The sequence below is a fragment of the Pseudopipra pipra genome, chromosome 1 (assembly GCF_036250125.1).
Source record: "Pseudopipra pipra isolate bDixPip1 chromosome 1, bDixPip1.hap1, whole genome shotgun sequence".
NCBI lineage: Eukaryota > Metazoa > Chordata > Aves > Passeriformes > Pipridae > Pseudopipra > Pseudopipra pipra.
The window spans coordinates 36,206,322-36,233,766 of record NC_087549.1 but is presented as its reverse complement, the minus strand read 5'-3'; the positions used below and the strand labels follow the sequence as shown (position 1 = coordinate 36,233,766).

At 38.0% G+C, this 27,445-nt stretch overlaps 1 long non-coding RNA gene across 2 annotated transcripts; it reads right to left on the bottom strand.

The window, feature by feature from the left end:
* Positions 1–674: 674 nt before the first annotated feature.
* Positions 675–24,970, bottom strand: LOC135412949 (uncharacterized). 2 transcript variants are annotated; one of them, XR_010430041.1, is made up of 5 exons: positions 24,856–24,970; positions 10,255–24,665; positions 4,119–6,553; positions 3,061–3,085; positions 675–1,578 (listed from the first exon to the last, which is right to left on the bottom strand). It is a non-coding gene; the product is annotated as an uncharacterized LOC135412949 (long non-coding RNA). The 2 variants fall into 2 exon arrangements; XR_010430046.1 differs by having other exon boundaries at positions 13,340–24,665.
* Between the last annotated feature and the right edge of the window lie 2,475 nt (positions 24,971–27,445).

The window sequence follows — 27,445 nt, the reverse complement described above, 5'->3', positions numbered from 1 at the left end:
GTTCAAACAGTATACAAGGTTTCTGATCAGTTCTATTAGATTCTGAGGTCTTGAACAAATAACCAGAGACTGTTTCATGGTTTAAAAGATAGATATTCTGCTATTATTGCATGTCTTGTCAGAGTTCCCCTTGATATCAGTCCTTCAAATTTTCAGGCTGAACTCTGCCTCTTTGGGCACAAATTTATGGTGGTCACAAGTAACTCCTCTGAACTGCAGTTAAAGAATTATAATGATTAGAAAAAAAGTCATTTTCTGAAGAACTGAGGTCTTTGAATAGTCATCTCACTGCAAAATAGAATCATCCACCCAAATTCCACAGCGTATACCAGAGGAGATAGAATTTGAACCACTGTTTAAAATGTGGGTTATCTTTCATACCTCATTCAAAAGACTTTGAAGGGACCTAAAAATTACTTTTTTACACTTTGATTATAAGATTCAGATCTACAGATCTTATTTCTTGAGTAATAAGAAATTACTAAGAAGATTTTCTCTGGTATGATAGAATAATTCTTGTTTCACTGGACACCTTAGTTGTTCTACAAAGACCCAGGCAAGAGCTGCACTGCACCTGGTGTGATTTGGGACACACCATACTAGCATGAGTTGGAAAGTTTGGAAGCATGGCATAATGTGGAGACACTGCTGCAATCTGAATAAAAAGCAGACAATTATTGTTGACAGATGATTTTATTATTCAGATAGCAGATAAGCTTAATAAGGAACCGTTATAACAGAAAGTGATGGACACTTTATTAACCAGAGCAAGTCCCAAAGCAGCAGATACTCTGACTGTAACTGCTTCCTGAATCTTCTTAAGTCTGAAAACTCTCTCTGCCTGTCCAAAGGGCTTAGCTTCTCCAGAAGTTTCTGCTAGGTTTTAAGATCCCTCAGAGCATCTCTCCTCTTATTATTCTACTTTCATCTCTTTAACCATATTTCAGATGCACTTAATGTGCTATATTATTAGCTTAAGAAAGAGTTGAAATTAAAATATTTTACCATTTTATTGATAATTAGAGCAAACCAACATGGCAATTTTTGTTTGTGTATTGGTACCTGTTATGACATCAGACCTGTTATATCTATAGAAACCAATTCTGCAAAGGGCTTTGACTCAGAAGGAAGGTCCTCAGATATCAGATATCAGCTGTGTGCTGAACTCAGGAGCTCAGTGATCAGACTGTAAAACAAATCATTAAACTGCTCTTAACACTAAAATTAGACAAAGATTAAAGTGCATCTGTAAACAGATTTTCTGTGTTTTCTGCTGTCATCTGGTGACACTGATCTCTCCTCTGTGATGACCAGTGGCAGGACCTGAGGGAATGGCATGAAGTTGTGTCAGGGGAGGTATAGGTTAGATATAGAATAAGGTTCTTCATCCAGATGGTGACTGGGCACTGGAACAGGCTCCCTAGGGAAGTGGTCACAGCACCAAGCTGTGAGTTTAAGAAGCGTTTGGACAATACTTTCAGGCACATGATGTGACTCTTGGGGATGGTCCCATGCATCGCTAGGAGTTGGATTCGGTGATCCTTGTGCGTCCCTTCCAACTCCACATATTCTGTGATTCTGTGAAAATCAACATTTTAAGAAAGTGCATCTTAAACCTCCTCCAGAACATCAAAATTAAAACAAAGGGGACAATCCATTAAGTCAAATAAAAAGGCAAAGTAAAAGAAACATATCAAAACAGTGTAGTTTTCCCAAATCTTCTGCTGAATGTGTAAATTGCTAGTCTAACACAATTGCCAGTCTGAACTACTCTGGTTAACAATCATTTTAACCAAAAAAATAACTCTTCAGAGGAATAAGAAAGATGGACTATATGAAATTGCACTCCTCCAAAAGTAATGTTATCCTTAGGAATATAGTTTTTTTAAACTGTTATTAAGTACTAATATGGTGGTAAAAGTGTACTTGTGAAATGTTGGAAGAATGCTTTCTGGCTTATTTCGTAGATTTTTTTGTTAAGTCCAACTTGAAAGGAAGATATATTTTAAATTCTAGGGCAATATTTCAAGAGCAGGGTTAGTTATAAATAGAAGTGACTGCCCAAGGTGGCTGCACTTTTAGGAAGAGACAGGCCTAGCAAAATTAGTGTTTTGACATGTAGAAGTACTGAGTATAAAAAATCCATGAAGTCTCTCTTGCTATGAGACTATGAAATCTCCTAACTATTATCATATTATTTAAACTATTGACAAATATTTGAGAAATATTTGGTAATGGATTTTTTTTCTGAGTGTTATGAATAGTGGACTAATAGGGCAGGTACGACGAGTCTTTCAAGAACCCAGCCCTATCTAAGCTCCAGGGTCTTTTCAGCACTGTATGCCCAAACTTCTTAACTTCTTTCAATGTTTCTTAAGAATATCAGCTGATCCACATCTCTCATTTAATTTATTCCCGAGATCCTAAACAGGCAGTCTTGGAAAGCTGCTTTATTCTTCAAAGTTGCAGAGGTCTTGATACCTGATATTTTGCATAAAAGCGGCTACTCTCCATTCACCTGGAACTGGTTATATGTGCAAACATGAATTGCCAAGTAATTTGTTCTGGGATATTAAGGCTAACAAGGTTAGTGTCATGACTTAATAAGAAACTGCTTACCTGTGCCTTACAAGCTGATGGATAGGGAGCCACTGGTTGCTTGCAGACAGTTGTCTCCATTTACAGACTGTGGAAGATATAGCAGGAGTTGCCTGTGGACCACGACCAAAGGGCCAAAGCAAAGTCAAGAACTCTTAAGTCTCCAAAGAAAAAATTTATTCAGGTAAATGTTGTATAACTTACACAGATGGAAGTCTTGTAAATTTTTTTTAAAGATTCAAAATGTCCCTCAGAGAAAAAGACATTTTCTTGTGCACACTAAAACTGTGCCTGGCTGAGATGCTGCAGCCTGCATGGAAAGTGGTCATGTATGATGATTATGATGATAGCAGGCAGCAACTTGTGCAAGCATGTTATACTCTGGAAATTATAGAAAGTTGTTGGAGGCTGTGATGGATGAAGATTTTTATAGGCTTTATTTTAAAAACCCTGTATACTCACTGTTTCTTGGATCCTGATCATGAGGCTGGATAGAGAAAAAAAAAACAGATTATATTTTGCTGAAGGTCACATTTAAAAAAGAAAAAACAAATTTCTCAAACAAATTCTACTTTGTCTATTATAATTGTAGAAATATTCATCTTGTCCTTTGATATAGCTCATTTCAAATAATAAATAGATGCTTTTCTCTGGAGATCAAGTCAATACACGCTTCCCCTTAGCTGTACAATAATAAAAAATGTCATACTATGAGAGTTATAGTTTTACTAATTTTCCACGGTCCTGGCAGATATTGATTGTACACGTATCGATATTTACATGAATGTAATCAAACAAATGTAGTAGTTGACTAGTATTTCTTGCTGAATATAACCCTCGTATATGTTATTTGAAGTATGTGACTTGTTTCCATGATTAATCTGACCATGATTTTTCTTGTGTAGCTCTGTGAAGAAGTGAAACATGGTTTGTGAGGTGAAAAACAATGAATCCAGAATTAAAACCCAGGATGATTGCATGAGAAACCCTCCTCCACCCTCAGTCATCTCCCAGTTGTCCAAATTGTCTCTGTGCAGGGTGCTTTGTGGGGAAGGGATGTGCTGCTAAGTGAGTAATGCTGCTGCAGCCCAGGCACTCCTCTATGGTGGAAGTACTCTGAGGTGGTTCCTAGTCCTGTTCTCCCTCATTCTAACGCCAGTGACAGCCTGTCTAACAGTGAAAGGTAAAAATACTATTTGGGTTGGCTTCCTGAGTGACAGCCTCATATTCTGAGTCTCAGATCAGTATTTTTGTCAGTCAATGGGTCTTTTTCAAACAACCGCTCCTAGGTTCAGGTAGTTTCACGGGCACCTAAACTTTCACTTTATCAGTTTCCAAATTTCCTGGTTCTATAAAGAAAACCAATTTAAATCTAGATATTCAAAAATACCACACAGCAAGAAATCTTTGATTTACACCATTTTTTACTGCTTGCAATGTTGTATGTTAGAAATCCTCTCTTATTCTGAAAATTCATATGCAGAGTAGCTGTGGCTGTAGTTAAAATTATAAAAACTCACAGATGTCTTTGAACATCAGTCTGTCTCCCTTTTGTACAGCCCTGCCAATTAATGGACTGTAAAGATACCTGGTTGTTTCATGAAGAACATGTCTTATGCAGCTTAAATCTTTTGCAGAAATGAGAACATCTCTGAGTGTTTTTCTTGTCAATTCTCTGTGATGATCACTAAACACCCTTCAAGAAACCTGCAAATGTTTCAAAAAAATAGACTGTTTTTCATCACAAACTATAATTACTTTAATTATAGGATAATTATATAAATAATGTGTTTGAACACAGTTTTCATTTTTTCTTTGTTTTCTAAATATTATCATCTTTCTATATTTTCTGATGTGTAAACAGGAAACATTTAAGTTTAGATGAAGAGCAGGTGAACTGCCTACAATACAAACTGAGACAACCAAATGATTAAGCTATTCAAAACTACCCGACTAACAAATAATTTTTAAGTGAGCAGGTGTACTTAGTCATTATAACTTCAAAATGGAAAACATATCTAAATTAAGTTCTAAAACCTCTGTATATTAACAGCCTGGTCTGTCAATGACAACCATGCCAGAAAGTTCTGTGCAGAGTTAGAAATTCATATTTTACTCCCAAAGTGTCAATAGAAGGGTAAAATGCTTCCAGTGATTTTCATTAGAGTAATGATTTGGTCTTATATTGCTATAAATACACATTTCTGTAAATGAACTGTTTCATTATAGAAAGGACCAGGAAAAATAGATATCAATCCCCAGTTAAGGAAAGTGGATACAGATATTGTGTTTTGTTTTGTTTTAGACACTTCATTCTGGACCTTGACTTTTATAGGTCTGAATACCACCTAGTGTGTTAGATGTGCAAATGACATATCTTATGAAAGTCACAGTCCTTAACATCATTATACTAGGTAAATTCACTTGCACGATACTTCAGTGGATAAATCCACAGGTTTAGTTTTACAGGCCTAATAGTGATTGATCCGTGAACTCCAACCTATCTAAAGCAGAAATAGATAAACTTTGTTTACCTGCATTTAGCTGCAACTATCCTATGAGCTCAATGTACAACAGCAATTATACATACTGCTGCTTCAAATTGATCTGTGTAATACAGTAAATTCTGAGATGCCTCTAATACAGTGATACCAAAATTCCCTGCGATCAGTTCCCGTCGATACTCAAATTGCTCATATTGTCCAAGATATGGAAACAGGTTCTCATCAACTGTTATGAAAAATCAAACTGCCTGTGTAGTATACTCAATATCAATGTGCTTTCCTAACAAGTCAAAAAATTCTGACCAACGTTAAGAAATATGAAAAGTTGTTGTAATAACTAAATTAATCCAGCTAGTGAGTAGACATTAACACTACTAGAATACCTATAGGACAGTTCTCATGTTATTTTGTTCTTTAATGGCCTCAGAAATATTTTATAACATAACTGCAAATGTTGTATGTATATACCTGTTGGTCCTACTTTCTAAATTGAGAAAATCTAATTTTACTACTGCTCTCAATATCCATATGAGTTATAGGTATATATGGTTCTGGATACATTTTCTGTGAGCTCAATTCTATCCTGGATGCAAAGTTTGCACTGGGGTAATATCATCAAAAGTCTTTTTATATATATATATGTGTATGTGTGTGTGTGTATATATATGGGCAAGGAAGTCACTTCCAAAGGGATAAAATCACAAGTCACATTCAAATGGAAAAGATTCTGGTTCCAATTCTGAGCCATAAATGATGTCTTATTGCTTATTAGCAATGTTTGGAAATCTTAACACCAAAACATATTCCTTGCATCTATCTGTTTTATCAACACTTCTTCAGATTCACAGGGGTCAGCTTCTACACAGTGACACCCAATGCAAGTTTCTGTGAATCTCTGAGATCACAGTTAGATCGAACAGTGACAAATCTTTAATATATGCTTTAGAACTGACAGCAGACCTCAAACCAGTCTTACTTCACTTCAGAAACAAGAGGGATTTCTGTACTTGTGAATGGAAGCTGTTCATGTTTTTATGGAGAAAAGATTGTCATATGCCAGGCATGCTTTTGTAGTTCATTTGCATGTGCCCTCTAGGTAAGACCCATAAAACTTGTATGTAATCAGAGGTATTTTCCTTACTTTTTAGAGAAACACGGAAAAATGCGGAATTGGTCAAGCAGGAGACTTCCTTGGCCTTCTGGAACACGCCCAGCTAGTGAAGGCACTGGTTTATACTATGTGGCATAGCGGGCATAAATGAATATTTACTATTTAGCTAACAAAGAAGACAATCATCTAGGACCTCCTTCTGCTGCTCTGAATGTACACCTACTGATAGTTCAGCACAGTACGCTCCAATATTGCCACTAACATATAAGACAAAACCGCAAAAGAACAAACCCATTGCAAAAGCAACAAGAATCTCTTCAGTCGCTGAGATCTCTTCACCCTTGTGAATAGAAAGCACAGAGAAATAAATACCATAAGAACAGAACTAAGGATGAGATAGACCTATTTATATTTAATAGGACTTTGCAGACTCCTTTGATCTGATTGCAGTGATATGGTGTGTAAATGATAAAATATCACTGATTTAAAAGCAGTTTCTCTTTTATCTGGAGTTAACCAGCAAAAACTCTGAAATCACCAGATATTACCACTATTTATTGGGAAAATTCTTATTCTAAACATCCGAGTTTATCCCTTCAGGCATAGCTAACCTATATGTAGTCACAGCATTTCAAATTTTGTTTGAAGCATAAATATGAGGCTAGAGAATTGAAGGAGAGTTTTTATAAATCCTTAAAATTCATGTTTTCACAAATAAAGAAGTGTTCCCACTAAATAAGATTAGATACTTATTTCCTCTGCAAGCCAATGATTGTGGATTTTCTTATCATACACTGTGTACCTTCATTTCCACTCTTGCTCTTTGTATTCAACTCTGCATTGTTAAACAATTAAGTAGTAGAAGCTGTTAATATTATGTTAAAAAATGCATCCTATTTCTCAGGTTTTTTTTCTAGTCTTGTTCCACTATTTTCATGTGAAAACTTGGATGAAAACACTTAGTAAAACAAAAGACATCCAAACTATCAGAAGTACAACATTTGTAGATAATCTTCAAAATTAATTGCCATATGAATTAAAGAATTATAACCACCAACATGCTGTAGCTTCTAAGTGTTTTTTTTTCTTGTATATGTATGAACATTTGTGCTGCTTTAAAGGATGTATGTGTGTGAAGCATTTCTCAATAAAAGCATCAAAATCATGCCCAAAAGGTCACTCTGAGCTCTCTTAAACGCATGGTATCATCTGCTACATGAAATCAGGGAAGCTAGAAGGATAACCAGTTTCCTTTAATGGGAAAAAATGGCAATTTCTCCAGCGAATAGCTCTGCATGATCACAGTACAGCTCAGAGAGGGGAAAAATTGAAGGGAATTACACTGCAGAATCAACATCTTCAACCCCTATGGGAAAGAGCTGTCCATTAGAACTGTTATTCTGACTGGGTTTGACAAATGCAGTGTATATCTATGCAAAGGATTTTTTTTTCCTTCGGATTTAGGTACCAGGTGCATTGTTTATGATTTGCAAACCTTCACGTAGTATTACTGTTCTTGTCTTTTTCTTTAAAGGACACTTATTACATTGCAAAGACATTGTAACATACTACATGTAACTTATGGTTATAAATAAATAAATATTCTGTCTTTGTTTTTTCTTTGAAGAAGCTACTTAAAAATATCAGTATTTTCCTGCAAAAATACGTTTAATGAATTATTGTGGAAAATGTATGTTCACATAAAATATGGCAATAATACTGCATATTCACATGTGAAGCTAGAGGCTTTTCTTCAGGGTCTTAGTAGACATCATGCAAAGATAACAGCAGGTGTTCTTGTCCTCTGACACTAAATTTGATTATGTTTATGGCCTCTTACACCTACAGATCTCTAGATATGACCTAAAAATAAGAATACTCTCTCCAGGTAAATAATGGCACAATCTGTTTAGGCAATGCTAAAAGCTCTTGGCTTGTCTTACTCCAGCACTTTTGAGTTAACTAGACCTCCTGGCTGATGCAAATTGTCATCTCTGGATTTATCAATTGGAAGAGGAATCTCAGAACATCTCAGTGTAGCTGTTCTAGAAAGGGAACTGCACAATGCATCATGATCAACTTTCTTAGAAAAAATAAGTAAATATAATTGGTTGAAACCATATCTTCCCACTGTCATTTTTGATAAATGGAATTGCATCTAAACAAACCAGAAGTCACATAATTCAGTGATGATAGTAAGGTCTTGGGGAGCTCCAAGGTAAACCTTGTGCCTTTATATTTTCCTCAGTCTTTTCAGAACATCTTTAAATTTAACTACTTTCTTTTCAGATGCAGTATATAATTTGGTCATGAATTACTGGAGCCTTATTTGAAGTGGATAATCCATTCAATGTATTAATGCATCATATAATGGGACTACCCTAACTCAGGAAATTCTGATCTTTCAAAATGCTGAGGCATAGAGTGCTGAAATATAGTTAAAGGGTAGCAAAATTATTCTTTAGTTTGAATTCATATAAAAATGGTCAATTTAAATGTATGACTAGAACTATGATATAGGGTCACATTCGCAGTCCCAGAAATGCCTGCTTGCATCATTCAATTAAAAAAATAAAGTTTCTGCTAAAATAGTATGAGAAAATGACAAAAGTTAATTACAACCCAGGAAAAGATCCATGGAAACACAAAGGTACAGAGAAAACAAGATAAGGAAGCATTAACTAGCGAGTGGTCTTAATAAAACACATACAGGAACTAACCCTTCTCTCACTAAAGACAGTGGCAATTCTACAGTCAGCTGAGATTGTCCAGTTCACTCTGATAAGGCGTGCAGAGGTACTATTTAAAGAAAGGAAAATGGGATGCCCAAAAGTGGTATTTTATGTCAAAACACTCATTTTTGGTGCTATTAGGACCCCCAAATTAAATTGGGTTTTGGTTCATGATACTTTCACAAACTACTCTTGATTTGTGTCAATACATGAGTATTTTATGTCTTTGATAACTGGTTCAGATGAATGATTTTTAGTCACTGTGCTGTTCAGGAATTGCTCATTTTGATTAATCATTATTCGTGGGATGTTATTGGTCATACAGTATATTTTCTGTTTCTTGATTAGCTGACTGAAACATTAACAAAAGATAATGAGTTATGACTAACAAATAGTGAACAGTGTGCAATGAACAATGCACTTCAGGTACAAATTTGGACAATATTACAGAATCACAGACAGTGTTTTGAATACTGTGGCACAGATATTTGGAAATATCTTCTGCTATTGTGGTAAGAGTAGCAATAAATCTATGGTCATCAACTTGTGATTATATTGCAAGAGTATTTCTTGCATCATTTCAACATCTCTAACTCTGAAGTACACACATAAACTAATGTAACCTCTTGAAAAGATGTAGAGCAGCTCAAATTGAGAGCGGTTTCTAAACTGCTGAATTGATCCTTAGTGTCCTTGTCAATTGGTTCTTTTATATCTAAAGTCTCCCATAATTATTCATTTTCAAGACTCAATAAAAAATAAATCTCCACCAGTGGATAGAATCAAAATCAAATTTTTAAAATTATGTATAACACAACAGTTTTTAACAATGGTTGCAGCTTCTGTATTGACTTTAGTCTTCTCAGATTATATTGATGTCATTCTGGTATGCTTGTGGTAAATACAGAATAAAGGACTCTTTGCTACAGTAGTTAGCTGCTTTCAAAATCTCATTAAGACTTCATAGTGCTTAACCATTAACATTATTCATTTAATAAGCACTAAATTAAGCAGACATATGTGTCATATATCATCAGGAAATCAAGCACAGAAGGTCAGGACTCTTATGACTTTCTGTGACATCTGAGTTACAGAGACTAAATCCCATACACTCAATTATCTTTCCCCTAGTTTTAGGGCCAAACAAATCTTAGAGATCCTAAAATAAACTTATTGGGATGTCCTGTGTTAAGGCTGAAATAAGAGAGGGATTAATTTCCACTGAAAGCAAAACTAACTTGTGCATTGTGTTCCTTTACAGGCCCAGACAGAGGAAGAGGTGCAGAACTACTATAAATACTGTTCCTACCTGTATTTTCTGCATTTTTTTTTTATTTTACCCCATGGATGCTTGCCGCAGTTGATTGTGGAAAGAATGACACGACAAATTCACAGGGTTCGAGCAGAGTAGTAGTTAGCTCACAGCTATCACAGTTTATTGGAGGTGGCTAGCTCTATTTATAGGGTATGGTAGGAAGGTTCTGGAAAATAGGGAGGAGCATAGGACTGACAGGGGTGATAACCATCCAGGGAAGGAAGGAGGGAACATGAGATGAGTAAGGACCAATGAGGGAAACATCTGCAATGCAGCAAACTTGGACCAATAGGAAAATGGGGATTAAACATGAGGAGAAGAAATACAATAAACTCGAAAAAAACAGGGTACAACCATTTTAACGCATGCACTGACAATATTAAAACTCCCTTTTCCGTAAAACTGTCTTTATATGTCTAGCGTCACAATGTTTCAGTTCCTGGCGGGTGTTGCGGCGTCACTGTCCCTCCAAGTGTCTGTTTTAACTGCTCTCTCCATCTTTGAAACTTTTTCTTCGTTCCATGGGCCTGCTGCAGATGCTTGCTCTGAAATCTAGCGGTTATAAGTCAAAAAGAACCTTGAGGCATGCAGAGAGAAATTTCATGCATCGTAGTGGAAGCTGCAATGTTCACTTATTTAGGAGGTGATTTTGGATAGCACTATTGCAGGAGTCAAGTCAGAATTTAGAACAAACCCTCCCAATAGCTGAGCTTTCTGTGCTGGGCTATGTTTAGTCAGGTAGATTTCGTTCCCGCTCTTCACTTACTCTGATATTTAAAATGGTTCCTAGGAGGATAAATCAGTTTCTCATTTCATATAAAAAGTTAACACAAACACCAGATAACTTGCAGAGGCTTCAAAGGAAAATGATAAAAAATGCTTTGCAGACACAAAAAAAACAATCCTCAGCAGTCTTTATCCTCTCCTCATTTCCTCAGTTCTACAATGAACAGGCATACTTAAGAAATTTTGGCTGAAAAAGCCCAACTGATTTTCAGAAAGTATTTTGTGTTCAATTCAGTGTTGGAAAAAATAAGAGTGGACATTTTTCTGATCTCAGCATCAAAGTAAGTATCCTACTGTTTCTGAAATTTAACCCTGGAATTCAATGAATATAAATAAAAGTGATGAAATACTTTTATTTTGAAAGCAAAATTGAATGGGGCTTTATTTATCTAATTTAAAAATAACAATTATTTTTGGCACAATCATGCAGTTCCCAAACAAGGAAAATGAAAATCCAGCATGATCCATTATTTCTGTGTTTAATCAAATCATCTGTCTCACTTGTATCTCTCATTATAGAATTTAATATTCAGTTTCTTAGACTCACTTCCATATCATGGCAAGTATTTTGCATTTTTTCAGACACAGTTAATACTGTATTTCTAAAATGGTCAAAGAGTAACATTCTTCGGCCAGCACAAAAGAATCAACTCTTAGGCTGATTCAATAGAAAAAATTGACTATAATTATACTATGACTCAAAATGTGACTTGGGTTAACTAGCCTTTTTAAAAATTAAGTTTCTGTTGCAAGCAGGAGCAAAGAATTTTAGAAAGCAAAGTGGGACATCTAATGGAGCTCCTGAGTACCTAGATATCACTCTAATTTTGGATCTATGTTACATTCTGAGGGTTATCCATTTTCTGCATGCAGCCTGTGTGTTCCCCCCCTCCCAAGTAACTTTCTTCTCCAAATTATCTTATGGTCAAAGATCTGTAGGTAGGGACAAAATACATCCTAACACTTATCCACATCTTTAGTAAATCTGAAATTACAAATTATATTCATTATCCCTTGCTTTTATTTTCTGAACTGTGCTCCTCTTTTCTCAGTCCTTCCCACAGATCCAGTCACAAAAGAGGAGCAGGAGCGTCTAGGAAGAAACCCTGAGAAAACACAAGCCACCATTTTTAACTTCACTCTGCAAAAAGATGCTCTTCTCTGGCAAACTCTGCCAGCAGTCAAAGGAGATCTGTGATCAGATGCGTGCTATTTATGTATGGTCAGTTGACTTTGGTGGACTCCAGGTTCCCACCAAGCCAGTCTATCACTCCCCCTTCTCAGCTGGACAGAAGAGAGAGAATAAGATGGAAAACAACTCATAGGTTGAGATAAGACAGTTTACTAAAGCAAAAGCGAAAGTTGGTGTGTGCAGAAGCAAAGAGAAAACCCAATAATTTTAATCTCTACTCCACATCAGTAAGCAATGTCCAGCCACCTCCTGGGAAGCAAAGCTTCACCACACAGAGTAGATGATCCGGGAGGCAAACATAATAAATCATGAATGCCCCTCCCCTTCCTCCTTATTTCCTAAGCTTTCGTATCTGAGATGACGTCATATAGTATGGAATATCCCTTTGGTTAATTTGAGTCAGCTGACCTGGGGGTTTGTCCCCTCCCAGACCTTGCCCACCCCCAGCCTACTGATAGTGAGGAATGTTGGGGAGACAGTACCCACGTCATGCCAGCACTGCTCACCAGCAGCCAAAACACTGGTGTGTTATCAACATCTTTCTAGCTAACAATGCAAAGCACAGCTGCAGTGAGGGCTGCTATGGGGAAATTAACTCCATCTCAGCCAGACCCAATACAATGCAAAAAGGTGCTGCTGAATAGCTTCAAAATAGATAAATCATAACCATTTGTACAGCTCTGCCTGATGTCCTACATTGCTCAGACGGAGGAGCTCTCTACTGCAATATGCTTTGCAAGGAAGAGATGTAGAAGAAAGGTGGTATAGCTGGAACTCATATCCATTTGTTTTGAAGAAGCCAGAGGACAAAACCAGTGAAAAAGCAACCCAATGTTTGCTACTGTAAAAATCCACCCTCTATCCCTTGTATTTCTCCCTTCTCTCCAGGCATTTGCTGAGTTTTCCCCCATTTTTAGGATTCTAATATTAATTTTCCCAAGCAGAAGAGTTATGATGCCCCATTTTATTAATCTAATTACTTAATTAAATTCAGGTGTGATCCTTATACCTGTAAATACCTTTTCTTTAAGGTACAGTTCTCCCAGCTGAGTATCACAGGATGCTATATACATAACTTGCATTAACAGCAATGGTTATTACCTGCTTAAGCGTCTCACAGATTAATGGAAACTAGATTCATGAATGTCACAGCAAGCTCCTCCAAAATTCTAGCTTCCAGTGACACAAGGGCCCTTGGAGCTCTGATCACTCAGGGAGTAGCTTTTGCCATGAGGCCAGTACTGGTGGCCCTTTATGACACATAGAGACCTGTAAATGAAGATGTAGAAGTAATTTCAGGTGCTTTGCTTCTCTTTCATTAGCTTTCCACATATGTATTTATAAATACATGTACATACATGCAATAACGTATTGACATGCATATATCTGATCATGAGTTTATGGATGGGCATGTGAATGTTTATGTTTAAATATGTATATGTAGATCATACATTTATGCATAGGCATAGAAATGTTTATCTCTATATATATGAACCTACATATTATATATTCAAGTCACTGTGACCATTAGCTTAGTTCAAAGGATAAAACTTTCACTGATATTCTGGTTTAACATCTCCTAATGATATATTCATGCATAACTGAGTTGATAAATCAATAACTAAATCATGACTTACATTTAAATACACATTTCTTTTTATCTTCTTTAAACCAGCTATATTTTTTTTGACCTTGGTATAAATATTATCTTCTTACACTACCTTGGTTGCTAGTGTGTACTGAACTTGTTGAACATAAGTCACGTTGGCAGTATTGAGTGCATTTGTTCCCATGTGATTTATGTACTATGGAGTCCTGGTCTAACAAATATTTATACTGGAGACCATCTAGCAATTTCAGATATTACGGGCTAAAGGCAAATAATTAGGGAAAAATACTAGATTGAGGAAACAATTGGAAAACTCTCTTTGAGCAAGGGTGGATGAAGTAAAAGGAAACAAAAAGCTGAAGAGCTCTGAGGTCTAATTGTAAAGGCTAATATATAAAGACTTTCTTTTCCTGTCTAAACCATGTGATCAGGGAACAGGTCTCTGCTCGAAGGTCCTACTTTGCACTTCAGCTCCATCCCAACTGCATATTGGGATGAGTCTAACTTGTGCACTACTCTCCCTGTCCTGCTCTTCTGTAAGGACAAAACCAAAAGCCACACAACAAAAATGTGAAGTCTTCCCAAAAAACTTTTTGTCCCTTGTGCTGCCAAGATATACCAACCATGTAAAGTACTGTTGTTTTCTGTTTCTGTATTTCTTGAGAGATATGTCTTTACACACAAAGATCTCCACAATTGAAGAACTTGTCTGAAATTCACATGGTGATACCCTTTGTTTTTTATAGTAGCTCTCTGTTTGGTGGTGTTATGATTTTTTGCTGTATTTAAAAGAGCAAACTTATGTTTTTTACAAGAAATACATGCCTCTAGCATCTTCCTTTTTCTTTTTTTTTTTTTAAATACATTAATTAAAAACTGATTTGCCATTCCAAGAATGAGATTAAGGAAAGAGATACTGTTACGTCTATTTGCACAGCCGTATTTTGATAAATATTAACGTTTCCATTCTTTGGTGTAAAGTTGTGACACCTGACAAGAAAACATTCTCATGTCAAGATGCATTACTGAATGTGCTAAAAAGACCCAAGAAAACAAACTCAAACTTGGACAAATTATATGCCTTTGAAAAGTATACCTCAGGGTTTCTTTAGAGATGCATTTTTGTGAAGATTTCCCCTTCAATAAGTTTTGGAGTAACTGCAAAAATCTCATACTATCCAAAATATATATGCTTCACTGCAAACCATCTGAATTTTGAAGATTGAAATCCGGCAGAGAAAGACTGGGAGTGTCTGTAAAAAACATCCTAAGTGAAGCACAGAGTCATAGAACCATAGGATAGTTTCATTCGGAAGGGATCTTTAAAGATCCTCCCCAATTCCTCCTGCAATAAGCAGGGATATCTTTCACTAGATCAGATTGCTCAGAGCCCCATTCAACCTGACCTTGGATGTTTCCAAGGATGGGCCATCTACCACCTCAGAGGATAGTGTAGATCAGTAAATAAGGTGTTCAGTTCCCAATCAAGCTCACTCCATTAGCTAAGACATAATCAAGTTCTCGAGTCTTCACACCTTATTTTGCACAGACTCAGTGTTCCTGTAATATATAATAAGCATTACATCTGGAGTTTGATGATGAAAAAGTCTTCAATTAAAAGAAAAGTTATAGTACCTCAGTGTGGTTGAACGAGTAGACTCTATTCTGTTATGAAGAACCAACTTTTAGCAACAAAACACTCTTCCATATTACCATTATGAAATCAAAATGTAATTGCTTGGTATCATACTGCCCTCCATAAATTATATGCTACATCACCTAAGATTTAAGGACATAAGAGTCCTAGTGAAATTAAATTCTAAATGCTTTTTCACCACTTATAAAAGAAGAAAATTATATTGGGATTTGGCCAATGAATTCTTGCTGCTCAGTCTTTGCTCAGTAAATCATACAATAATTCTTTCAAGGCTGTGATGAACTTACAAATAAGCTGCAGCTCACTGAAAAATATATGTCAATTCTTAAACTTTATTAAGAATTCCTTCAGAAAATTCTGACATTTCTGACATGGTATGATCTGTTCACTGGCAGCAAGTCCATAATGGCAGACAAAATGTACTATAGGCATTTTTGTGCTATGCCAAAATAATAAACAAGGTACGTGGCTTGACATACTGAATATGAGCTTCCAGTAAGTGTTGCTAATAAGGCAGTCAAGCCTTTGTGGTATTGTGGTATCAACAAGAATTCAAGGGGTAAAATGCATGAGATATCAGTCTATCATGTTTTTCACACTCATGGGTGAAAAAAGTCCTGGCCTACTCATGGCCCCCGAGTGGAAGTTATCAGCATTCTACCTCTCACCTCCAAGGTCAGGATTAATTTCCTTTTTTCAATATTTTTACCTATGAAGAATGAACTAAATAAATGGAATCGACAGATAAAGTATTTTATGAATAAATTAGGAAGTCTTTCCCTCCTGTCATTGTCACCCCTTGAAGTGACAGATTAGCTGCTGATCTGAAATCTATCAAGTGAATTCTTGAGCTAACGCCCTCTTGCCCTCCCTGGAGAAAACCCTAGCTAAACAAAAAACAACTATAAAAAGACCTTTCTCACAGAAAGCTAAAGATGCTGAATCTTGGAACTTCAAGCCTTACTCCACCATGGAGATTCAAACCTTACATAGGCATTTTCTGCTACGAACCGTAATACTTTTCCTTTCAGAAAAGCAGGATTTGCAAAGCCCGATAGACTCCACGAACCTCCTTATTAGCTGACATTCACTATTTTTAACTAAGATCTAAATCTATGTTGTTTATTCACACAGAATATGCCTTTGGTCTTTATTGCTAATTAATTCACTTTACAAACTCATCTGCCTAACGTTTAAAGCTGTTTTACAGACAGGATGTTCAAAGTTGATACTGCCTCTTCATCTTCAGTGTACCTAGCTTGGTCTATGCATTGTGGCACATATGGAATATAACATTGTTCATTGATCTAACATGCTTAAAATGTGTAGACACCAGGGAACAAATTAAGGGCAAAATCCTCCTCTCAGATCTGTTGTGCATGAATCAGAGATAAGCAGTACAAATTAGAGCTTTTCTCAGCTGCAATGCACAAATGTTGCCTCACGAGTTCCCCTCTAGGCTTCAAAAAGAGGTTGTGCCATTTGTGCAATAACATCCTCTTTGGGCCAGACAAATCTCAAAGGGTCTGGCCAAAAAAAGACCATTTTATCTTTCAGGTCTCTGCTCCCATTAGACATTTGCACACACACACTTCACTGAACATGAGTTCGAATCAATACGAGCAGGCCTGCTCAGGAATGAAACATGAGCACTCAATAAAATAAATAAATAAATAAATATGTGTACAGTCCCCAGCCTGATGAAGAATTCAAATTGCCTCAGAGTGTTTTCACAGGTTTACACATGGAGCTTGTTTAATTTTCTGTTAATTCCCTGTGTTGTGTACTTATTGCAGTTTACTTTTACTCTAATTAAAATAAAATATTAGACAAGGTTGCTGTGTTTATTCTTCATCAATATAGCCAGGAGAAAGTCAGTGCATGGGTTAATGATGGATTTTCACTTCCCATTAATGTTCACGGTGGCTGTGCATTTAGATTTCTGCATGATTAAAAGGAAGGTTGTACTGCATGCTGAACTACATGTAAAGCACGTCTGCTCTAGGTCCCAATGCTTTATCATACTTTGCTGGTCACCAAGGTAAGTTCTCATCAGGGTATTGCTGCCTGGCAGCAAAGAGACAATGACTATTCCTAGTGAGACAAATATTGTGAGATTTTTACCCATGATTTGTGTAATATGTTTATTTATGTCAGCCAGAATATTGTTTCTCATGTATGGGAGGGAGCAATCTTGTGTTTTGTGTTTGAAACAAGATGCTCTGAAAAAATGAAATGTATTGAATTCATTTCCAGATATGACATCAGCGAAAGGTACGCTACTAGAGAGGTGTTCACAGTGTTTGTGCACTAGTAATCTGCTCCCAGGAAGAGATCCATCATTTCAGTGCTCTGAGGCATCTGGGCTCCAAGCTCTGGGAGGGATTTGGGACTCCTGTCTTGGAAATGGGTTTGATCGATATGCTGCCTAAGATGTGGGAGTAGCAACCACTCCAGTTTCTAAAGAAAATCCTCCAGCTCCTGTGAATATTAAGGATAGCTGAAAATCAGATTACAAATCCAAGGACATGTACAAAGTACAAAGTAGGCTTAAAACCAGTGCCTGCTCTAAGCAAAAGGCCTTTATTCTTGCCTTATTGAATAGTCCTGATTGAAATCATCACAACTAGTCTGGATTCTTCTTGGTTTGTAAATGTAGCTGAAATTAATTTGGATCCAAAGATTTGTATCATTTGTGTTTACAAAAAAACTAAAGCCAGTATTTACTTTTAACATGTCATTATTGTCCCGTATTGTCAGTAGGAGATTTTTGAATACTAAAGCTATTGCATTTTTCTCTTTCAGCTTTTGAAAAGCTTTTTTTTCCACTGGGACAAGTGCATGACTAGATAACAGTTTGATACCTTTGCATGATAAAATGCTCCTTAGCTGAGAACAAAAATATGCCCTTATCAACTGACGTTGTTTATGAAAGAAATACAACCATCCAGAAAGATAGTGTCTTTTGTTTTTCTGAATTGTTTAGTTGAAAAAGAGACTGTGATCCACTGATATAAAAATAAATGTCCCATGTTGGCCTCTCTCTGCCTAGCTATCACTCCAGTTTTTGGAAATTACTGATCCAAAAAATAAAAGTGGGAGTCAGAGTTTCTGTGGGTGAAGCACAGCACTTCAGATATCATCACAGAGCCTATTCACAAAATTACTGCTGATAAGAAACTTTTCTTCGCATAAAGGGCATTTACACTCTTCTCAGAATTGCATTTTTATCCCCAAAGACTGAACAGTATGATTAGGAGTTAGTATTTGATGTATCAAAGCGAACGAAAGAGACATGGTCTCATTCAAATGTGCTTGCTTCTAGAAATTTAGAGTGCTCTGGCTTTATGTAAATATGCACACAGACATTTGGTGAAGGACTACAGATTTGTCTTTGCCTATAAACTGTTTGGAGGATGGTGGTCTTATCTAGTTCTGACTTTTTAATATGAGTAATTTTGCTCAAAATACAATTTGTAAATGAGTTCTGCAAAATCAACTGGCCAGGTGCCAGCGTCTGAATACTCAGTCTTCTCTATCCTGTTTTTATAACTGGAAACCAACAGAGATGTATGTAATTTGAAGGTACTAATACTTTCATAGAAACCAAACATTTTGAAAAGACGGTGGCCTTAACATAGACTAAAAAATGTTCACCTAGCCATTGTTTAAATTATAAAAATTCACCAAACCTCCTTCATGTTTGAATGTCAGTAGGTGAAGACAAATTCAATTGTGTTTAGTATTTAAGTTTTTTAAGAAGTTTTTAGAGTTTGGAAAGCATTTCTAAGGTGTTAGAGGTGCAAAGATACATGTTTTTAAATAGCAAAGTCAAAAGGGACATGATTTTACTCTTCTAGTCTCCAAAGTAGCCCTCCTGTGTAAGGAAGACAGGATGTGGATTCGGAATATAAAAGAGAACTACCTATCCATGAATGGCAAACATTTGGGATTGAAAGGAAAACTAGTGTAAAAAGGTTGACTGCAAGTCTTTCCCAGTCTCACCAGTTTCAACAGGAATAGTTTCTGTACTAAGCCTGAGGTCCACCAGGGTCTACCATGGCAGAAGGTCTCTGCCCCAAAGATTAGTTTTGAGGCTTAAGAACAAACTCAGCAAGTTTTGTTTACCACGTTCACAGGAATAGGTTTCCAAAGACAAGCAAGATGCTGATATATGGTGATCAAACTTCGGACAAGTGTACAGAAGGAGAAAAAAAGTAAGGAACCATCAACGCTAGCAAAATAAGATCCTTCAGGAATTATCTAAAGGCTGTAGAGAATGAATAAATATTAATGCACTTATCATGCAGAATCTGAGAAATGTGCTGTTATGACTGAAATATTATTCAAAGACAAGTATTGTGATTAAGGTTTTTCTTTACCCTAGGCAGTGATAAAGAAATGCTGGGTTTATCCTCAGCCTTTGCCAGCAAGTGTTTTTTCTCCCCGCCCCCCCCTTAATTCTAATGTGAATTCTTAGTGCATCAACATTTTCAGACTGAATGAACAGCTAGTTAAATTTTCAAAAGTATGGCATTCCTGTTTCTAAGCATTTAATTTCCAGTCCCTCTCCTTTTCTCTTACTTCCAGGTACATTCATGGGCTACAGTGCTTGCTAGTTTGTGTAACCCCATGATGTCAAAAGGCTTAAGAGCCTAGAGCTAATACAAAATGTATGAGCATGCCATATCTTGAAATTCCTGCTGTCGGAAGTGCTGGCTTGGAGGGGAGACAGGAAGCCTGAAGGGGAGAGGCAGAGCAAAGTCCCAAAGGGAAAAGAAATGGGGAGAGGTAGGGAAAGAAAAAAGAAAGTCAAGGCAGCACAAAGAACACAGGAGATAGGGAAGACCAAAAATGACTGAGCAGAGAGATGCTGGCTGTGTAGGGGCAAACCTCGCTGAGTGATGCTGGCGGTGTTCAGAGGAGTACTCACAGCCAAGCACTGATATTAAGCAGGTGTCCATCCTCCCTGTCTTCCAGGACATGCACTTCTTTCAGGGGAGGAAGCCTGAGCCCACTAGGGGACGGTGCGAAACAACTGCAGCATCATGACTTCATGCTGTAGGGCCAAGCCGGCAAGAAATAGCACACAAAAGGCTGTCCCCCCCATGCTCAAGCTGTGCTCAGACATGGCAGTCACATGCATAAGACCAGCTGTAGGGCACATACAGAAGATGAGCCTTCTGATACAAAAGCATCAGCAGCATGGCTGTATTGAAGTATCTTATTTTGAATAACAATGAGGACAAACCTCTGCTTGTGACTCTCTGCTTTAAGTCTGGGTAAACTGATGTGGCATACACTTGCAAGCCTCCAGCACAAGTCTGGCCACCCTCTCAGCCAGAGGGACTCTGAGAGGCTAAGTAAAATAGAAGGGTGTAGCTGGCAGGCTGTAGTGCTACCTTCTGTAATTTCTGTTAGTTTTGCCCATCTTGTTATGATAAGGCAACTAACATTGACTATGTATATGATGAGGGCTGTGGGAATGCTCACAGAATCACAGAATGGCCTACCTTAAAGACCATCTGGTTCCAGCTTCCCAGTCACGGGCAGGAACACCTTTCACTAAACCATGTTGATCAGAGTACCATAAAACTTGGTCTTGAACACTTCCAGGGATGGGGCATGCACAGCTTCTCTGGACAGCCTGTTCCAGTGCTTCACCATCATTACAATAAATAATTTATTCCTAATATCCAATCTGAACCCACTGTCTTTTAGTTTGAAGCCATTCCCTCCCTGTTACTACCTGCTCTTGTAAATGTGTTGGGGGACAGCGAAACTATCGGTTACGTGCAGAGGCAGCTTCAAAACAATGATGTTTTTGAAGGTTTGCAGCATTCCACTTATTAAAGCTGAGATGAAGCTCAGAATTATAGCCCAAGTCTTCTAGTGAGCAACCAGAGCAGAAACACAAATTTAGACAAAACCACTCTCAGCACATATGTGTATGGACAGGAGCTACCTCTTCATGGGTTGTGGTTGTCTTTTAACATGTTACTGGCAAAGCTTGAGGATCACTGGTATGGAAAGGAGAGGAAAAGTGAGACGAAGAGTAAAGTCTATTAAATTGCTGAGGTTGTTTTAGTGGCCTGACATTACAGGAGGATACACAAAGGTTCTGTTTAGCTGTGTAAATGTGCTGTTGTCATTAGGTCCTAGAAAATTGGCTTATTACATTAGTATCTTCCTTCTTTTTCTTTTCTTCACCCACCTTTGGGACTGCCTTCTCTTCTGTTCATTGAAGATGCTTCTTAGGGGTAGGCTCAGGCAGTAGTAGTCGAAGCTTGTATATTCACCTTGTATATTCAGGCAAGCCAATTTGACCTGCTTTGTTTAATCCTGATTTCTGAGAAAAAAACCAGAATATTTCAGAGTGGATGGACCCATCCTAGGTACACTCTTCCACTCATGATGGGACATCTACCATCAGCTCCCCAGAACAATGAGACAACTGTGGCCTGCAGGGTGGTAGCAGAACTAGCTCACGATGTTGCTGCAGAGGAGCCGAGGGCTGGAAGGCTTTCCACAGCCTCAGAGAGATTTGTGAGGCCCAGACTCAGAGCAAAGAGATGCCTGTGTGCACACAGTGCTCCTTATTTCAGCTGTGCTGCAGGAAAAGCACACTGGAGAAGAATGGTCTTTATCCAACCTGACTTGGACCAGATGATCCCCAGATTCAAAGGTGCCACAAGATCTGAATCCTGTTATAGATCTTGTAACAAAGAAATCAAAAAAGCAAGGCCTCTCTCTTGTTTCAATGGCTTGTGAGGAGCTGTGCTATGTCAGGCTTGTGTGGAGGGGCAGAACAGCAGTGTGCTTTGGATGGTACCATTTCTGCTGTTCATTACAACAGGCCAGAAAGAGCCATTTGTTTTTATGGTAGAAGTGATGTGATGTATGTAAACAGAAAACTCTTCCCCTTTGCCAGAGCACATGGATGAAGCCCAGACTCTAAAAGTGATGAACACACTATTTCATTCGTCTTCCTTGTCCCAGATTTGCTCAGCTGCTGTCTTTGGGACATATGATGCATGCCCTGCTACTCCCTGAGAATCTGCTGTGGGCCACTATGAGAGACACAGAAATGGGCTAAAGGGACCTCTAGTTTGAGCCAATATGCGCTTATGAGTTGGCTTGTTCTTGCACTGCAGGCAATCCAGCATTTGTGCTGTCCGTGCAGCAAAATGAGGGCTAAATTAGAGCATGAGCTAGTATGATTCTGCTAGGTTGTCAAGACTGGTATAGGTAAAAAGAGCACTGAGAGCACATCAGCACTGGCTCTACAAAATGCAAATCAGAACATATTGTTGCTGAGGATCCTTTGTATCTCCTCTGGCTTCTAGTAAAGCTAGTGCTCATGCCACTGTATGCCCATGGCTATCATTCCTCATACAAGCTGTGTAATAGATGTGTGTCTGCATTTTCACTTAGATATGCAACCTTTCTTCAGGATCTGTGGGTTTGTCTCTCTTGCCAGCCTCTTGGTATTTGCATGCCTCAAGATCAGCCATTTCTGGCTCCCTTAGGCTACATTTGTACTAATAAAGCAGACAGACACAGAACACAGCCACCTGGCATGTGGGTGCCCATATGAGCAAGTCACTGGCACAACTCATGCTGCTGTTTTGGTCGGGGTCTCTCACCAGCAATGCTGGGTACAGCTGGAAGTTAACATGGGCCAGAGACCATTTGCAGGTGACAGCTTGAGGCTATATTGGAGGATAAGAAAATGCATAGATATGTTTTTGCATGGCTATTCAGGGAAAGAGAAAAAGCTCTGGCCCTGTTTACTTTATCAGCAAGAACTGAAAAGAATAGGCAACTGTGTCTGAAAGAACAGGCAAGTTCATGGGGAAAAAAAAGTAGCCTGGATTCTCTGAATATTAGAACCTATTACCCTGTAATGGTGCATACATACTGCTTGCTCTCTAACCTTGCATTACAGAAAAGACCAATGATCAGTCCAGAAATTGGCATAAAAGTGTACGGTTCTGACAAGTATTAAGTTATGAAAACACTGAGGAGGAGAGTGAGGGTGGTGTGGGGTGAGAAGTAACCTCATGGAGTCTAGAAATGGCCATCTAGTCCACGCTCATATATTGCAGACAAAATCTAATGTCCACATCTAATCACATGTCCCTAGCTGTCCCAAGCCACTAAACCCTTCAAAGCAGACTAGAGAGCATGCAGTCCTTTAGTACAGAAGACCAAAACATTAAAAATCCCAGTGTGCCACAGAAAGGGAGAACCTGGACACTACCATGACTGAAGGTCTCTGGAAGAGGAGGGAGGCAGTAACAGGAAAATGCCCAGATGATCTGCGGAAGTGTAGTTTGCTGCAAAGAAACTGAGGCAGAGAGTGGCAAACTCACAGATGTCAGAAAATGAGAACTTAATAATGAGAAAAAGGAAAACGCTCTTTCTACTTGCATATTGCAAAGTTATCCAGCCCTGGATAGCCCTTCAGTTATCGAAGCTGTTGGTCTGTTTTTTTCTTCATTCAGTAACTTCATTTGATGCAAGGGGGAAGTTTGGGTGTGAGACTCTCTGTAGCTCAGTTTTACAGTCCCAGACCATCTTGCCTAGTTTAAGTGCTCTCACCTGCTTCTAATTTCTGGGTGTTCAGCAGTGCTCAGAGAGTGAGAGAAGTACTTCTCGAAATTGTATAAAAATATGCTTTAAAAGTGATTGTGGGGATAAAGGCAGAAATTTAGATAAATTCTGATTTCAGGAGGCCTCTGACCAGTAGCAGTGCAACGTGCACTGCTTCATTCTGTATTGTTTTGAAAACATAACTTAATAACATAACATGTGATGGGATCCCCTGCAGCACAGCAGCTGGCTGCTACTGGAAGCGGCACAAACAGGACAGTTGCAGCTACAGTGTTAAGGGAACTGATCCTGCAAAACTACTGCAGTGAGAACTGCTGAATCACAGACCAACTGTACGCTAAGATCTCAAAAATCTGGATATAAACCTGAAGCTGAATGTAGGACTTTCTGCTCAGGTAGAAAAGCAAGAGAACAACAGAAAACCTGAGCTGTGAGACTACATGGCTTCACCTCCTCCAGCCCACTGTGTTTTCAGGTGTGACATGAGCCATTTCTTGGTGGAACACAGCATCATACTGGTCTGGTAAAATAGAACCATAAACTCCCTGAAAGAGAAAAAAGAGGAAACGTTTTCATATGCCAAAAGCGTTACCACACAGCAAAGAGGGGCTCAGCACAACAAAAGAGAAGAAAGCTAATGAGCTGCTGCTAGTTTAGCAGCATCTGATACATATTAAATCTAACACCCTATAGGGAAGTTATGTTGCGGGCAACTTTTTTCATCTACATCCTCACCTCGATGGTCCTGGGGTGAAATTGCTTTTGCAGCTTGGTTGCTGAGTTGTACCAGTTGTAACCAAGATTGTGATATTTCTCCCAAACATCTCCAGTGTTGACTTCATTCTGTATTGTTTTGAAAACATAACTTAACAACATAATGAAAAACAGGAGGGTGTCAGGCAAAGTTGTTTGTAGCATGCAGTACTGCTGCTTTAAGAGACAGCTGTGAAGTGCAGAGAATGAACAGTGTGCACTAGTCTAGCATGAGATGGGCTACAAATAAATTATTAAGCTTTTCTAGGAGATGGACAGGACATTTTCACCTAGGCTGCAATGCGTGTCATCACATACAGCAAAAGGATAAACAGGCTTGGGCCACCTTGATGAAAATTGATAGTGACTTACACATCCTTATTCAAAACCAGTCATATCCTGATTAAGGCAGCCTCAGACAGCAATTTCCAGAATAATCCTACATAACACTTTCCAAGCCTTCCTAATCATTAGTATGTGTTGATTGGGAAAAGGCTTTATTGTGCTGAGTCAGAAATTCCATATCTGTCTGCTGAATAATTAAAAGGGAAACATTTTCAAGTTTGTCTTTTCACAGTCATGTGGTCCTGTAGACTATGAAAGGTGGAGATGTTCTTGTGGAAGATCCCTGCTATAGAAAATCATCCTGTGAATTTTAGCTGTCTGTTTTTGTCTGATTAGATATATTTTGTATGACAAAATGATTTAATCTCATGGCAAAATTTTCAAATTCAATAAATCCATCAGAAGTATGAGGGGAAAAAAAGTAGTCTCAGCTAACAGTCTAAAAGTTCATGCGGTTCATGCCCTGATCCTCTCACAGAGAACTGACATTATTTTTTTTTTCCATTGAGAACCATAAAGGCAACATCATGGGAACATAAATTTGGGATACATTTCTACTAAGTGTTTCAGATGGACATTAGGCAATCAGGAGGAATTCGGACTCTCAAATTCTAGGGATATGGATCTCTACCAGCTCCTAACTCTCCTAACTCTGCAGCATTTATTATTCTGGGTCCAAATTTCTAGTTATTCTCTGTCAAGATATGGGACAGCATGTTCGAAGCACACATGGCAGAAGATAATTTATTTTAAAGTTAAATGACTGTCTTTACTTGCCATCACAGCACCACCTCTGAACTCCCATTTTACACCTTTGCACAGAGAAAGGGGAAGGTGGAACTCACACTTCTGAAATTTCAGTATTGGAAGGGACATCAAGAGATCATCTTCTTCATACTCCTTCAAAGAACAAGAATCAATTATGCCTAACCCACCACACCTAAATTAGCTTAAGTAAAAATCTTCATTAATTGAAAATTGAAATTTGTCCTGTATCTTGTCATCTTGCTGTAGTGCTTTCATAAGTGTTGTGACTAGATTTTTCTCTCTTTTATATAGTTTAAATATAATTTGTTTGGAAGCAAGTTGATTTCTCCTAGGCCTCCCTCTCTTAGGTTTGAGGGATAACTGACCACCTTCTTTTTAGAACAAACTTTTACAAAATGGGAGGTTGTTATCACCCTTCTTTCTTGCTTTCCTTTATATCAAATGAAAGGAGGCTAGTTCATTCAGCCTTTCCTCCTTGGCTGATCATTCCTACTGTTTTCTTCTGGATTATCTCCAGTTGGTATACATCTGTCTTTAAGTGCAATGCCCTAAATTGGACACAGTGCTTCCACTGAGGCTTCTCCAGTGGCAAGTAGAGCAGAATAATTTCATTCCTATGTCTTACAGCCAACAGTGCTCTTAAAGCATCCCAGAATGAGATTTGTTCTTTTGCAGCAGCCTTATACACAATTGTTGCACATTGTAAACTTTGAATTATTTTCCAACCAGTTGCTACCAGACCCATTTAAAATCCTCATCCTCACTTCCCAGGCTCCACTTATTTTTTCCAAATCCCTATTTTGCTGATTCCAAACTGAAGATATTCACCTGGCTTTGAAATCCTATGTAGTCTTTCAAATGCTGAACCTCTTAACTAATGCAAGCACTCCCCCTACTCCATTGGCCATATCAGCAGTGACAGTATTGAACAGAACATGGTCAAAAGCAAACATGACTGCTTGAAGTGCCCTCCCAGGTTGACCATAAACCATTATTAACTACATTTCATCTAAGATTTTTCACTGCATTCAAGTACAAAAGGCAAGGAAGCTCCTTTGACAGCAATAAATAAATTATCAATTCAGTATCAGTATGACTCAGTCAGACTCATCACAGATGGAGGGAAATTTCACCCAGGCAGCCTGGGTGAAATCTCAGGTTGCCCTAATACAAGTAATATTTTGAATAAATCTGTTGCTTCACTTCAACAGAAGAAACATACTACCTTTAATCTGGATAAACTGCATTGTTTTTGAAAGACATAAATGCTTTGAAACCAGTCAGTTGAAAAAAACCATAGATTAATTTGGTGTGTCAGTGATCTTGAAGATTTGGACTTGGATGTGCACTGGGAAGTAGCGGATGTACAGTGGAGATGTATTTAATATAGTGTCTCTGAGAGAGAAAGCAAGCATCTATCTGCTTTCTTGAGAGGTACTTTCAGATGCTTTTGTGAGAC